Source organism: Scyliorhinus torazame, chromosome 14 (genome assembly GCF_047496885.1).
Source record: "Scyliorhinus torazame isolate Kashiwa2021f chromosome 14, sScyTor2.1, whole genome shotgun sequence".
In the NCBI taxonomy this organism is placed as follows: Eukaryota; Metazoa; Chordata; class Chondrichthyes; order Carcharhiniformes; family Scyliorhinidae; genus Scyliorhinus; species Scyliorhinus torazame.
Genome location: NC_092720.1, coordinates 162,659,713 through 162,673,303, shown reverse-complemented (window position 1 = coordinate 162,673,303; position 13,591 = coordinate 162,659,713). Strand labels below are relative to the sequence as shown.

General features: G+C 45.4%; 1 long non-coding RNA gene across 3 annotated transcripts in view; it reads right to left on the bottom strand.

Annotated features, from left to right (window-relative positions):
* The window catches only part of LOC140389225 (uncharacterized), a 60,012-nt gene extending 53,589 nt beyond the window's left edge, over positions 1 to 6,423 (bottom strand). Inside the window, exons 1-2 of one of the 3 annotated variants that reach the window (XR_011934298.1) lie at positions 6,110 to 6,423; positions 1,360 to 1,533 (exon numbers count right to left, since the gene is read on the bottom strand). This is a non-coding gene — a long non-coding RNA (uncharacterized lncRNA). Of the gene's footprint in view, positions 1 to 1,359; positions 1,534 to 1,756; positions 1,831 to 6,109 lie in introns of those variants that run through there. The other 2 variants (XR_011934297.1, XR_011934299.1) reach the window with 2 other exon arrangements.
* Between the last annotated feature and the right edge of the window lie 7,168 nt (positions 6,424 to 13,591).

The following is a 13,591-nucleotide window of genomic DNA, read 5'->3' as shown; positions in this document are numbered from 1 at the left end:
CTGAAAGAGCAATTGTTCGCAACACTCTCCCCACTTAAACTAAAATACCACACAGGAAAAACAACAATCCTTCACTGTCTTTAAGTTCACAAAAGCCAATCCAATAGATAGAATTTTATCCCCCTCGAACCCCCAATTGTTGTGGCCGATGCTTTTTCAGAACCCCAAAATGTATCATGGAGTTCAACCAACCCTTTAATGTATTTGTTGCTTTTCCTAGCACACGGCTTTTTCCCTAGGTGTGGATTACAATTATGGATACGTGGGTTTTTAAACACAAAACACTGTTTATTCCATGAACTCAACTTAACATCTTAAATAAACATTGGATCTCTTAACACCCCTTACTTCAAAGATATTTACTACAGAAAATATTGCAGCGGTAAATAATTCCTTAGAATGTTCCTTCAAACTTCCAAGAGACTTAACACCTTTAAACAAAATCACATCAGGTTAAAGGCTTCACTATTATAAGTTTAAATCACCCAAATGATCCAGAGATAGTCTTTCATGGCAGAGATCCAGCTCACTGCAAAACAAGACACACACCCAACTCTTTTCCTCCAAACTGCAAAGCTGCAAAATGGCTGAGCTGACCTCAGCTCCACCCACTCTCTGACGTCACTGTTTTCTTAAAGGTACATTGCTTAAACATCATATCTTAAAGGTACTCTCACATGACACTGGCCTTATCTCCACCGTCCCACCCACATTCTCCATAACCCTTCAACCCATCCCCAATTACAAATCTGTCAACTCCTCCTTGAATATTTACTCACTGTCCCTGCATCCACCACACTCTGGGATTGCGAATTCTACAAATTAACAACCCTTTGGGAGAACCCTTAAGTAACCCTGAAGGGGATCAGGGATTATGGGAAGAAGGCAGGAGAATGGGGATGAGAAAATATCAGCCATGATTTAATGGTGGAGCAGACTCGATGGGCCAAGTGGCTTAATTCTTCTCTACGTCTTATGGTCTTATGGTCTTAAGTAGTTTCTCCTCAAAGCTGTTTTAAATTTGCCATCTCTTATTCTAAGAATTATGACCTCTCATTTTAGAATGCCCAACAAGAGGAAGCATTAGCTCCACGTCTGCTTTACCCACACCTTTTAACATCTTGCACACCTCAATTATATGTGATCTAATTTTTCTAAACTCTTCAGAGTGCACCCCTAAACTGTTCAATCTCTCCTCATACGACAAAGCCCTAATCTATGGAATCAATCTAGTGACCCTCCTCTGAACTGCCTCCAATGCCACTGCATCTTCCCTCAAATAAGGCGACCAAAACTGTGCACAATACTCCAGGTCCGGTCATACCAATGCCTTATATAGTTGCTGCAACACTTCCTTACCTTTATATTCAATTCCTTTTCCTATAAATGCCAACAGGGGCTGCTGAGCACAGGGCTAAATCGTTGGCTTTGAAAGAAGACCAAGGCAGGCCAGCAGCACGGTTCAAATCCTGTAACAGCCTCCTTGAATAGGCGCCGGAATGTGGCTTTTCACAGTAACTTCATTGAAGCCTACTTGGGACAATAAGCGAATTTCATTTTTCATTTCATTTAATTTTTCATTTCATTTGTTTTCCTTATTACTTGCTGCACCTGCATACTCGTTTTCTACGACTCATGCACGACGGCACCCAGATAACTCTGTATCTGAGCACCTCTAAGTCTCTCCCTATTTCAATAATAAGTTGCCTTTCTATTTTTTGACCAAAGATTTCAGCAAATCTTCCCTCATCGTTACCTTGACAATCCTCCTCTATTTTTCGGGATGAAATGCAATGATAACACCTCTGACAGGGAGTCTCCCCGCATTCGTTGGAGTTCTCATCCTGTGCTGGTCTTCGCCTTCTCCACTATTTAACGTGTGAGTCGAAATGAGTGTTCACACAAGGCAGCGGCCACAGCCGCTTTGGGAAATGGGCGAAACTAGGTGAGAGTCGCCAGCGGAACCTTCCCCCCGGGAATGCGTTTCCGCCGGCATTGCGAAGTCCGGTACAACGGGACGAGGCCAATCAAAGGTTCAATAGTTGTGAAGGCATTTCAAGATTGTGCGTTGTAACTCGTAGAACATGACAATACCCAGAAAATGTCCCGGTCACTCATTCCATCCAGACTAATACCCAGTCTTGTAACTGGACCAAGATACAACAGGAGAGAGAGACTGAGGACATGAAACTCTTCCTCACTATAAGCCAGTTCGGCGGCAAACCATGGACAATAGCTTTGTGTGAACATTTTCTTTCTATCATCAATGTTGTATTCAGAATTTGAGAGTAGACTGGAGCCTAATCGGTGTGTTAGATAAGTTTACTATATCTTCCTAACTTTTGCTGTCCGTCCACCTCCGTTTAGAAAGTCAGTCATCTAATAAGACCATAAGTCATAGGAGCGGAAGTAAGGCCATTCAGCCCATCGAGTCCACTCAACCATTCAATCATGGCTGATTTCAACTCCATTTACCCACTCTCTCTCAAGAGCCCTTAATTCCTCGAGAAATCAAGAACCTTTTATCCCAACTCTCTGCCTTCTGCCTGACAGCCAATCATCAATCCATGTTAGTACCTTGCCTCTAATACCATGGGCCCTTATTTTACTCAGCAGTCTCCCGTGAGGCGCCTTATCAAAGGCCTTTTGGAAGTCAAGATAGATAACATCCATTGGCTCTCCTTGGTCTAACCTATTTGTTATCTCTTCAGGAAATCTAACAGGTTTGTCAGGCACAACCTACCCTTACTAAATCCATGCTGATTTGTCCTAATCCGACCCTGCACTTCCACAAATTTAGAAATTTCATCTTTAACGATGGATTCTAGAATCTTGCCAACAGCCGAGGTTAGGCTAATTGGCCTATAATTTTCCATCTTTTTTCTTGTTCCCTTCTTGAACAGGGGGGTTACAACAGCGATTTTCCAATCCTCTGAGACTTTCCCTGACTCCAGTGACTTTTGAAAGATCATAACTAACGCCTCCACTATTTCTTCAGCTATCTCCTTTAGAACTCTAGGATGTAGCCCATCTGGGCCTGGAGATGTATCAATTTTTAGACCTCTTAGTTTCTCTAGCACTTTCTCCTTTGTGATGGCTACCATATTCAACTCTGCCCCCTGACTCTCCTGAATTGTTGGAATAGTACTCATGTCTTCTACTGTGAAGACTGACGCAAAGTACTTATTTAGTTCCCCAGCTATTTCCTTGTCTCCCATCACTAGATTACCAGCGTCATTTTGGAGCGGCCCAATGTCAACTTTTACCTCCTGTTTGTTTTTAATGTATTTAAAGAAACTTTTACTGTCATTCCTAATGTTACTGGCTAGCCTACCTTCATATTTGATCCTCTCTTTCCTTATTTCTCTCTTTGTTATCCTCTGTTTGTTTTGTAGCCTTCCCAATCTTCTGACTTCCCACTACTCTTTGCCACATTATAGGCTTTCTCTTTTGCTTTGATGCATTCCCTGACTTCCTTTGTCAGCCATGGCTGCCTAATCCCCCCTCTGATAACCTTTCTTGTCTTTGGGATGAACCTCTGTACTGTGTCCTCAATTACTCCCAGAAACTCCTGCCATTGCTGTTCTGCTGTCTTTCCCAGTAGGCTCCGCTCCCAGTCGATTTTGGTCAGTTCCTCCCTCATGCCCCTGTAGTTACCTTTATTTAACTGGAACACCTGTACATCTGATTCTACCTTCTTTCTTTCAAATTGGAGATTGAATTCTACCATATTATGATCACTGCCTCCTAAGTGTTCCCTTACTTTAAGATCTTTTATCAAGTCTGGCTCATTACATAACACTAAGTCCAGAATGGCCTGTTCCCTCGTAAGCTCCATCGCAAGCTGTCCCAAAAAGCCCTCCTGTAAACATTAAATGAATTCCCTTTCTTTGGGTCCACTGGCAACATTATTTATCCAGTCCACCTGCATATTGAAGTCCCCCATGATCACTGTGACCTTGCCTTTCTGACATGCCCTTTCTATTTCATGGTGCATTTTGTGCCCCCGGTCCTGACCACTGTTAGGAGGCCTGCACATAACTCCCATTATGTTTTTTTTGCCTTTGTGGTTCCTCAACTCTACCCACACAGACTCCACATCATCTGACCCTATGTCGTTTAGTGCTATTGATTTAATTTCATTCCTAATTAACAAGGCAACCCCGCCCCCTCTGCCCACCTCCCTGTCTTTTCGATAGGTTGTGAATCCCTGGATGTTTAAATGCCAGTCCTGAACCCCCTGCAACCACGTCTCTGTGATGCCTACCACATCATACCTGCCAGTCACAATCTGGGCCACAAACTCATCTACCTTGTTCCGTACACTGCGCACATTTAAATATAGCACCTTTAATTCTCTATTGACCGTCCCTTTTTGTTTTCTTAGTGTGGTGGACCTTGGTTTACTGAGCCTTTCCATACACTGTCATATTTTGTGAGATGGGGACTATTATAACCTCTCATGAGTTCTGTCTTTTCGTGCTTTTTTGTATTCCTAAGCAGCTACGCATCCCACTGATTACTTCACCTCCCACTGATTACTTCACCTACTTTCCCTTCCCCCCCAATCTCTAGTTTAAAGTCCTATTGACCACCCTATTTACTCTTTTCGCCAGAACACTGGTCCCAGCTCGGTTTAGGTGGAGACCATCCCAACGGTATAGGTCCCCCCTGTCCCAAAACTGATGCCAGTGTCCCATGAAAAGGAACCCCTCTTTCCCACAACACTCTTTCTGCCACGTGTTAACTTCCCTTATTCTTGCCTCCCTATGCCAATTTGCACGTGGCTCGGGCAGTAATCCGGAGATTATGACCCTTGAGAACCTTTTTTTAAATTTGAATCTTAGCTCTTCATAATCTCTAAACAGGCCCTCTTTGCTAGACTTGCCTATGTTGTTGGTACCGACATGGACCACAACAACTGGATCCTCCCCCTCCCTCGCCAGTATCCTTTCAAGCCGGTCAGAGATATCCCGCACCCTAGCACCGCGCAGGCAACATACCATGTGGGACTCTTTATCCCGCTCACAAAGGATACTATCTATCCCCCTGATAATAGAATCCCCTACAACTACAACTTGCCTATTTACTCCCTCCCCTTGAATGGCCTGCAGAACCATGGTGCCTTGGTCAGCTGACTCATCCTTCCGGTAGCCCTGTTTGCCATCCACACAGGGAGCAAGTGCCTCGAACCTGTTGGACAGGGTCAAGGACTGAAGCTCCTAAGTTCCTGACTGCTGGTTCCCTTTACCTGCCTGACTTGCATTCACACTTTGCTGTCCCTGGCCACTGGCAGGATTTAAACTACTTACTCCGACAGGTGTGACTGCCTCCTGGAACGCAATGTCCAGGTAAGTCTCCCCCTCCCGGATGTGCCTCAGTGTTTGAAGCTCAGACTCCAGCTCATCAACTCTGAGCCGGAGCTCTTCGAGCAGCCAACACTTACTGCAGATGTGGTCGCTGCAGCTCGCAATGGGATCTGCCAGCTCCCACATCAAGCAGCTCAAGCACATCACCTGACCAGCCATCTCTAATTAATTAATTAGTTTAATTTAAGTTTACGAGTTTATATCTTCCCAAAAGCCTCACAGGCTACCTTCAAAGACATTTACCCATGGACCCCAGGTTTCGATGTTCCTGTGACCTCTTTCAATTTGTATATTTGCTTTGGTCATTATTTTGGCCGAAAATAATTATGTGACATATCTGGGATTTAAATTCCATCCGCCGCCAACCTGCCCACTCTATCAGCCTGGTTTCCTCCTTCAGTTGACCAAATTGTTCGATTTTAATTTGTGTCTTAGGGACGCAAAGCGATGTAAACAAATTGAGACGATAGGGGTGGGAATTTCAGATTTCAGAAACTCAACACCACTGTCCTTCGTATTCCTCTTCCTATCCTCCAAATTGCTTTTCGATGGCCAGGACAAACTGCAGTAATTCAGCAGACTGACATCAATAACACCACCATCTCGGTGACCTCTACTGGCAAGAACGTCAAGAAAATCAAAATAGTGTGGACACCATCACATCAAAGTCAGAAATACAGTGATTTTAACAGACATTATCATTACTTCTTGCATTGGTTTAAATAATGAAACATTCTCACCAAAATCTTCATGTACAATTGGAGTTTGGCTTCCCCAGAGCCCTCAACGGTAGGGATAATAAACAATTATATTTTTCTTTATCTTAGCTCGTTAACAGCTCAGCGAGGTAATATATTTACTTTGCTCCTCGTTCTGTCCAAGTCAGATGTACCTAAGATTGAAACTATGGCACAGAAAGTCAAAGTAAAGTCGCCATAGCCACAGATGACCATAGGCTGCTTTCCCGTTTGGGGGTGGGTGGGAGAGCTGACTGGTGGTGATTTAACCTGAGGATCACCACACCTCAGGCGAGAGGCAAGGTTGAGAAGCCATGAATAACCTCAGTGGGCGCAGGAATTCAACCTTGCTCTGCATCAAGCGTCCAAGTAACAGTTATTGCCGTACTGAATGTCTGTCTCTAACATATCGTGGTTACTCATTGCTAGTTTTACATTTACTGTCAGAATGTTAACTCGCTTGGACATCGTGTTCTTTTCTGTTTCTGAAATCTGTATTGTGTTCAATCTGGAAAATGTTCACAAAATATCTCCGACAGTGGAATTAATCTTATCCGTGAATGACGGAAAATCTCTCCTGCCTAAACGGTACCGGCAGGAGATTCCCGGGAGGACAGCGGAGCACTTTCAGCATATTTCGGACATTTCAGATAGATATAAGGAGACATTTCTTCACACAAAGAGTGGTGAGCCTGTGAAATTCATTACCACAGGAAGTCGTTGATGCTAAAAGTTTGAATATATTTAAGAGGCGGCTAGATAAAGCACTTGGGGAGAATGGGATCAAAGGCTATGGAGAGAAAGCAGGATTAGGCCATTGAGTTGGATGATCAGCCATGATCATGATGAATGGCGGAGCAGGCTCGAAGGGCCGAACAGCCTCCTGCTCCTATCTTCTATGTATCTATGTTTATCCTCAATGGATCTCTCACGACTTTGAACAAACCCGATGATTCATGGAAGACCATGGCTTGTGAATGACAACAATTCGTAAATTTGCTGAGAGAGTACAAACCTTCAAACAACAAATCTACACAACCCTTCAAACATAAATTTAGCATAATTTGTAAACAGGATGCATGGGGAATCAGAAACAAAAGGTAAGGGCTTTAACATAAGTACAGAGAGTCACAGACAGGACATGAAAAAATACCCCACGTGACTTAATCTCTGGATGCTGCAATTCATTTAACAGACACCTTAGGGCCAGTCCAACCAAGTCCTCCACGATGCAGTGGACTGCTTGGGAGCAAGGAACAGGATTTCACTGAAGTATATTGGAATGTGAAGAAGCAATACAGCGAATAGTCCAATAGCCAGCCACGAGAGCACAGTGGATTAGCAATCCATTGTGTTAACCACTTGGCCACCTCGTCAACTGCTTTATTTAATTTCCATATTTATCAACAGGACGATCTGATGATCATCTGTCCCATTTTATTTAGTATCACCGAGACTTTAAAGTTGCTGAGCCATAATATCAAAATACCCCATGCATCACCCTGACACTCTGCATCGGAGCACCTCTCCAGAGGTACTGTCAACACAATTAATCATCTGCGAGTCCTCTGTTTTTGAAATCTCACCTGCAGAGGCTGATTTAACCCTATCATTACCACACTTTGATTGGAACCACCCAATTACAAAAATGACAAAATATCCCTGTGCCTGCCTGCGCCAGGTCAGTGTTAGGATCAGCTAATGTCCATACTCACCCTCCTACCAGCTCAGCAACATTCAAATCCCAAACCAGGGGAGCATGGTGGTTTGGGCTCCCAGCCGTCTTGTGTCAGATTCAAAGTTGAATTATTTTCATGTCCTCTCTGTGACTCTCTGAATTTCTGCTGTGAGTGCGCGAGCTCCGGCTCTGATCGCATTTTAACCGGGCTTTTCACTATTGTGCACATTTCTTTTTTCTCTTTTCTTGTTTAAGTTTCGATATTTATTGACCAATGCTTTGGCTTATAGAACTGGGTCAAAATGCTTAAATCCACTCTGGTTCGTGCAAGCTGCCATTAGTGGCGCAGTTGCTGCTCAGGAGATTCCCGCGCTGACCATGCGCTGTGGATCGACGGATGACGGCTGCTAACGAAAATGTTGTTCAGTTCGAAAGTCTCGGCTCTGCCGTGCAGTATACCAAGGCCCAGTTTCAGGAGCTTTGATGCATTTTTCTGGAGGCATTGGATGCACATGGGAGGTTCTTGTAACAGAGAGAGCACTGTATCTGGTGGAAGCCTGCATACATACAGTTGACATCCCGTTGCATGTCTTGTTCCATCTTGATGGGGCCAGAGAGGAGTGCTGTTGAACCAGGTTCCTAAGGTGAGGTAGTGGCGAAGTTCCCACTTGAGTTTACGAATTAGATGTCATGTTTCGGAAATCTCGATCTGGAGGCTGGGCAGTTCAAATGCAACAGAACACACTTAAGCTTGTCATGGAGGCCAGGGTTGTATTGGCCTCTGGCCTCTGGTCCTGTGTTGCCCTGTATCGGTCGAGAGGGATGGGGATGGCCTGACCCGCCGGGTCATCCTCCACAGATGGAGCCTAGGTTGGTGACTCCCGGCATTTGGTGACACAGCTTGCTGAATGCAACGATGTTTGTGCTTCAATCATTGGGACCTTTGTAGATCCTGAGGAATGTTCACCGATTTTGATCTGGCCTCATTCCTGATTTCCACTTCCTTCGTGTTTCAATGGAGATTATGTTATCCTGAGGACTGCCTCAAGTTTCACTTATTATCCTGGACTTTGCTCCCTGATAATCGTGTTGTTGTCTGCTGATGTCTCAATTTATTTTTTTGCAGGGACGTGAATAATTTGCGTGTGAAGCCCTGCACCGTTTGTTATCCCGATTTAATAAGTTATATCATGTTAATCCGAGTGTTGAATCCGGAATTTGTGCACCGTTTTTTCATTGTTTGATAATCCACATGGGGGGGGGGGGGGGCGGAATGGGCTGCTTTTTGTGTGTTCCCGCTTCACTTAGAAGGAAGATGAGCAGAACGGAGCAGGATGTGGGGTGGAAGGTGTAGGGATTGGTTCCGTATTCCAGGAAGGCTACATTAGTTAGAATGAAATTTGTGTTTGTTTTTAAACTTCTTTTAATTTTGTTTTAGTGCCTTTTCCCGTTTCAGGCACAGGCAGACTGCGTGATCCTGTTGAAGACTGGGAATTTTCTTTCCTCTTCCCTTGGGACGAGTCAGTCTTTCTCCTCATATGGGTCTCCTTCTGTAACTGTTTACTTCTACATCGGAGCATCACTGAGAATGAGGGTGGTCGTGAGTATCATTGTTTGGAAATAGCTCTTGTGGGTGGTGGTGGAGGTGGGGGGGGGGGGGCTTCCCTTCTTTTCCTTGGTTTTGGTACATGGGGTTGGTTCTGACGCTGGCTTGGTCTGATTGGTGGTGGGAGCCCTTGGTGCGAGGGCATAGGTGGGGACGGGGGCGGGGTGAAGTTGGATGGGAGGACCGGCCTCTTCCCTCCTCGAGCCCGTGATGCGCACGTCTTGACTGTTGCTCGTCTGCTTGGTTGGGCTCAGTGGTATATGCCCTATTTTGGTGTGGAGGTGGGTGAAGTCCAGTGTCCTCTACGATATATAAAGTGAATCCCAGGAGTCACATGATATTTATACGACTGCTCCTTATCTCCATCTGGTGGTGAGAAGTATTACTATCTATTGTCAACCCTTTGCATTCCTTGCAACATACATCTTGTTACATCCCCCTTTCTTTGAATATGTTTATAAATCATTACAAAAAGTTATACACGGTGGGCAATGTATGCACTGTACATGTAATTGCATATTGTTACGTTAATAATAAGTTATTATTTTTTTACAATTCATATATTGAGTCTGTACACAATATTCACGGTGGTAATATAGTACATAAGCAATAAGTCATCAGTTCAATCGATCAGGTTTTCGACTGATGCTGCTTTTGAACTACCTTTGTTGCCTCAAGTGGTATTTTTCTTGTGTTTGTGGTGTCTCCTTTGCCCGAAAAATTATGTTTTAGCTGTGCCACAGCTTCAGTGGAATCAGCCATAATGTGCATTTTCGTGCCACATCATCAGCTGAATATTTTGGAACATCTGTTTCTAGTGCGTGCGCTTGCATGGCACATTTGATGGGAACTTCTCATATTACTTTTTTTGCCTTTGCAATCATTCACTCAACTTTCCATTTCTTTTCAGCCCACAATGGCTATCAAACTTTTCCGTAACTTTTTTATATCTTTTTTTCTCAACATCATTCTCAAAGTGGAATGAGCTATACAATTCCAAAGCTAGTTTTAGGCTGTTTTGTCCTTCTTGGTGTCGAGCATCTTAAGTGTTGTTGGCGCTGAACTCATCCAGGCAAGTGGAGAATATTCCATTAGCCTCCTGACTTGGGCCTTGTAGATGATGGACTAGCTTTGGGAAGGGGGTTAGGAGGTGAGTTATTAGCCATAGGATTTCTAGTCTTTGACCTGCCCTGGTAGCCACAGTATCAATATGGCTAGTCCAGTTCAGTTTCTGATCAATGGTCACACCCAGGATGTTGATTGTGAGGGATTGAGTGATGGTAATGCCATTGAATGGCCAGGGGCGATTGTTAGTACCTCTCCTGTCGGCGATGGTCATTTCCTGGCACTTGTGTGGTGCGAATGTAACTTGCCACTTGTGAGCCCAAGCCTGGATATTGTCCAGGTCTTGCTGAATTTGGACATGGACTGCTTCATTATATGTGGAATCGTGAATGGTGCTGAACGTATTGCAGTCACCCGCAAACATTCCCATTTCTTACCTTATGACGGAAGGGTGGTTATTTATGAAACAGCTGAAGGTGGTTGGTCGCAGATAGGACACTATCAGCCAAAAGCCCTGAATCCAAACTCGACCCCTGCACCTATACCAACTAAATCCTCAAATCTCACCAGTGCGCCATACGGCCTGAGATCAGTATTCCTGCATATGCTGAATTCCAGTGACGGGGATGTGCTTAGTAGTCAGTGGCGGGGATGTACGGAGTGACTCTCCTCCATACCACATAAAAATACGCACCTTTTGCCCACTTTAACACGAAAAATCCGACTTAAACATTCCCTCACCCTCAACAATAATGTGAACAACATTGCCAGGAAGCAACAGCTCGAGACGTCGCAGGGACACCAAGAATTGCTGCAAGGGACAGGAGCGGCGAGCAAGCGAGTCGGCCTACCCAAGAGGCGAACGGTCCCCTGCCTCCCCGAGAGTGGGAGACCAGCGACCCGCAAAACAAGCTCACCCCACCGCACTCATGCCAGCGATGTTCCAAACTAAGGCACTAAATGCAAGGCGACAATCAGCACAGTGGTGGCGGAGGCAGGAGCCACCATGCTGACGGTACGTGGTGGCGTGGGGAGAAAACTGGAAGCTGAGGGGAGCACGATACGAGAGGTGGAAAATGGGTCACAGAATGATGGCGACTGAATCGTTGCCCTGGAGACCGAGATGAGGAGGTTGGTGGCAACCTAGGGAAGCCTGAAAGGAAAGATCGAGCATCAGGAGAATCGATCAAGGAGGTAGAATATTCGGGTAGCGGGCCGGCCAGAGCGTATCGAAGGCAGGGACGCAACTGAATATGTGGCCCAAATGCTGGGCAAACAGGTTAGAAGGGACAGCTCCCCCAAACCACCAGAGATCGACACGGCTCACAGATTGCTCTGACCAAAGCCCAGTGCCCGTGAGCAGCCGAGGGCGCTAATAGACATGTGGCACAGGTGTCAGGCCTGAGAAAGAATCCTTAGCTGGGCTCGACAGATGAAGGCGTACAACTGAGAGGAACATAAAAGGGTTCAGCAGGGACTGGCAAAGCCAAGAGACGAAGTTAGCCACGCAACGGCGGTCCTGACTAAGGGCAAGGTCAGATTCGGGATGTTCTTTCCAACCAGGATGTGGGTAACATACCAGAGCAAAGAACATTATTTTACTGCCCTACTAGAGGCAGACGACATCGTCCATGAGGATAGTCTGAACAGGAAGCAAGAGAAGCAGCGTGAGGAAGGCACGGAAAAAATGAAAGGAAGAAATTGACAATTTTGCGTGGACTGCATCGCCTCGTTCTGAACAGGGGAACCAACTCATAGGAAGTAAGGGTCGAGGGCAGCAGAGTGCAACAGAGGGTGAGGAGTAGACAGTAGAGGCACTAGCAGAGCAGGCGTAGGAGTGGGTCAAATCGACCCTGGGAGGAGGGCCACCCCACTAGGGGAAAAGCTAGCGCCAGGAAGCCAGGAAATATTAGACAGGGGGCGGCCGTGGCGCATCTCCCACCTGGAAGAGATCGCCTGGCGGGGGATGAGGTGGGAGTGGGCATGGAGGGTGGGGGGGGGGGGGGTGCGCAGAAATGTGAGGGGAGGAGGCAGGTGGTAGACAGGAGGGGATTACAGGGGGTGTGGGGGACTGTGCGAGAGCAGAAGAGGGAACAAAACCCGGGGAGGGGGATGAAACGATAAGGTAGGGACCCTAGACTGGCTTCAACAAGTCAATATTGGAAATGGGAAACAAGATGGCACCTCAAGCAGCCAGTTTGGAGGCCCCCTAAACAAAGCTAAACCCCGGAATGCAGAAGCTCAATCACGTGGCATACACGTAGTTGGCGGCCATGTTTGCGGGACAAAGGGAAACCCCGGAGTGCAGGGGCACATCCACAAGGTAAGTCTGGTTGATCCAGCAGGAAGGAGGGACAAAGGTGCTAGTCCCCCACTGGGCTGCGCCGACATTTTTATCGTAAGACTAGACACATGCTTCAGACATAGCCTCAAAATCATAGAATCCTGCCCCTGGTATCAGGAATGGAGATTTCCGCTGCTAGCCTTAACTGGTTTCTGTTATTGTCTGTGTTTTACAAAATCCTCATTGAATAGCAGGACAAATAATACCACAGTGAAGCCAGCAATAGTTACCTCTGGCCTGATATAATTGCTCTGTTCATAAACACGCTTCATAAACACAGTCGGGAGATACAATCGTTTACAAGGGCATAGGCAGAAACGCTGAGCAGGGTAGACATAAAGGCTGGAGAAAATCAAAAGAACAGCCCCACAGGTAAAGTGGTTTTGTGAGCTAAAATTCGATTTGCAGCATCAACAGATACACGAAAAGCAGGGACAAGAGGGCATGGAAATAAAAGACAGTTTTTTTTTTACAAATATTTTATTGAAAATTTTTGGTCAACCAACACAGTACATTGTGCATCCTTTACACAATATTATAACAACACAAATAACAATGACCTATTTTATAAACAAAAAAAAATGAATAAATAATAAATAACAAAAATGAAAACTAACCCTAATTGGCAACTGCCTTATCACAAGTAACACTCTCCAAAAATATAATTTAACAGTCCAATATATAATTATCTGTAGCAACGACCTATACATATTATACAGTATATATTAACAACCCTGAGAGTCCTTCTGGTTCCTCCTCCCCCCCCTCCCCCCCCCCCCCCGCCCCACCCCG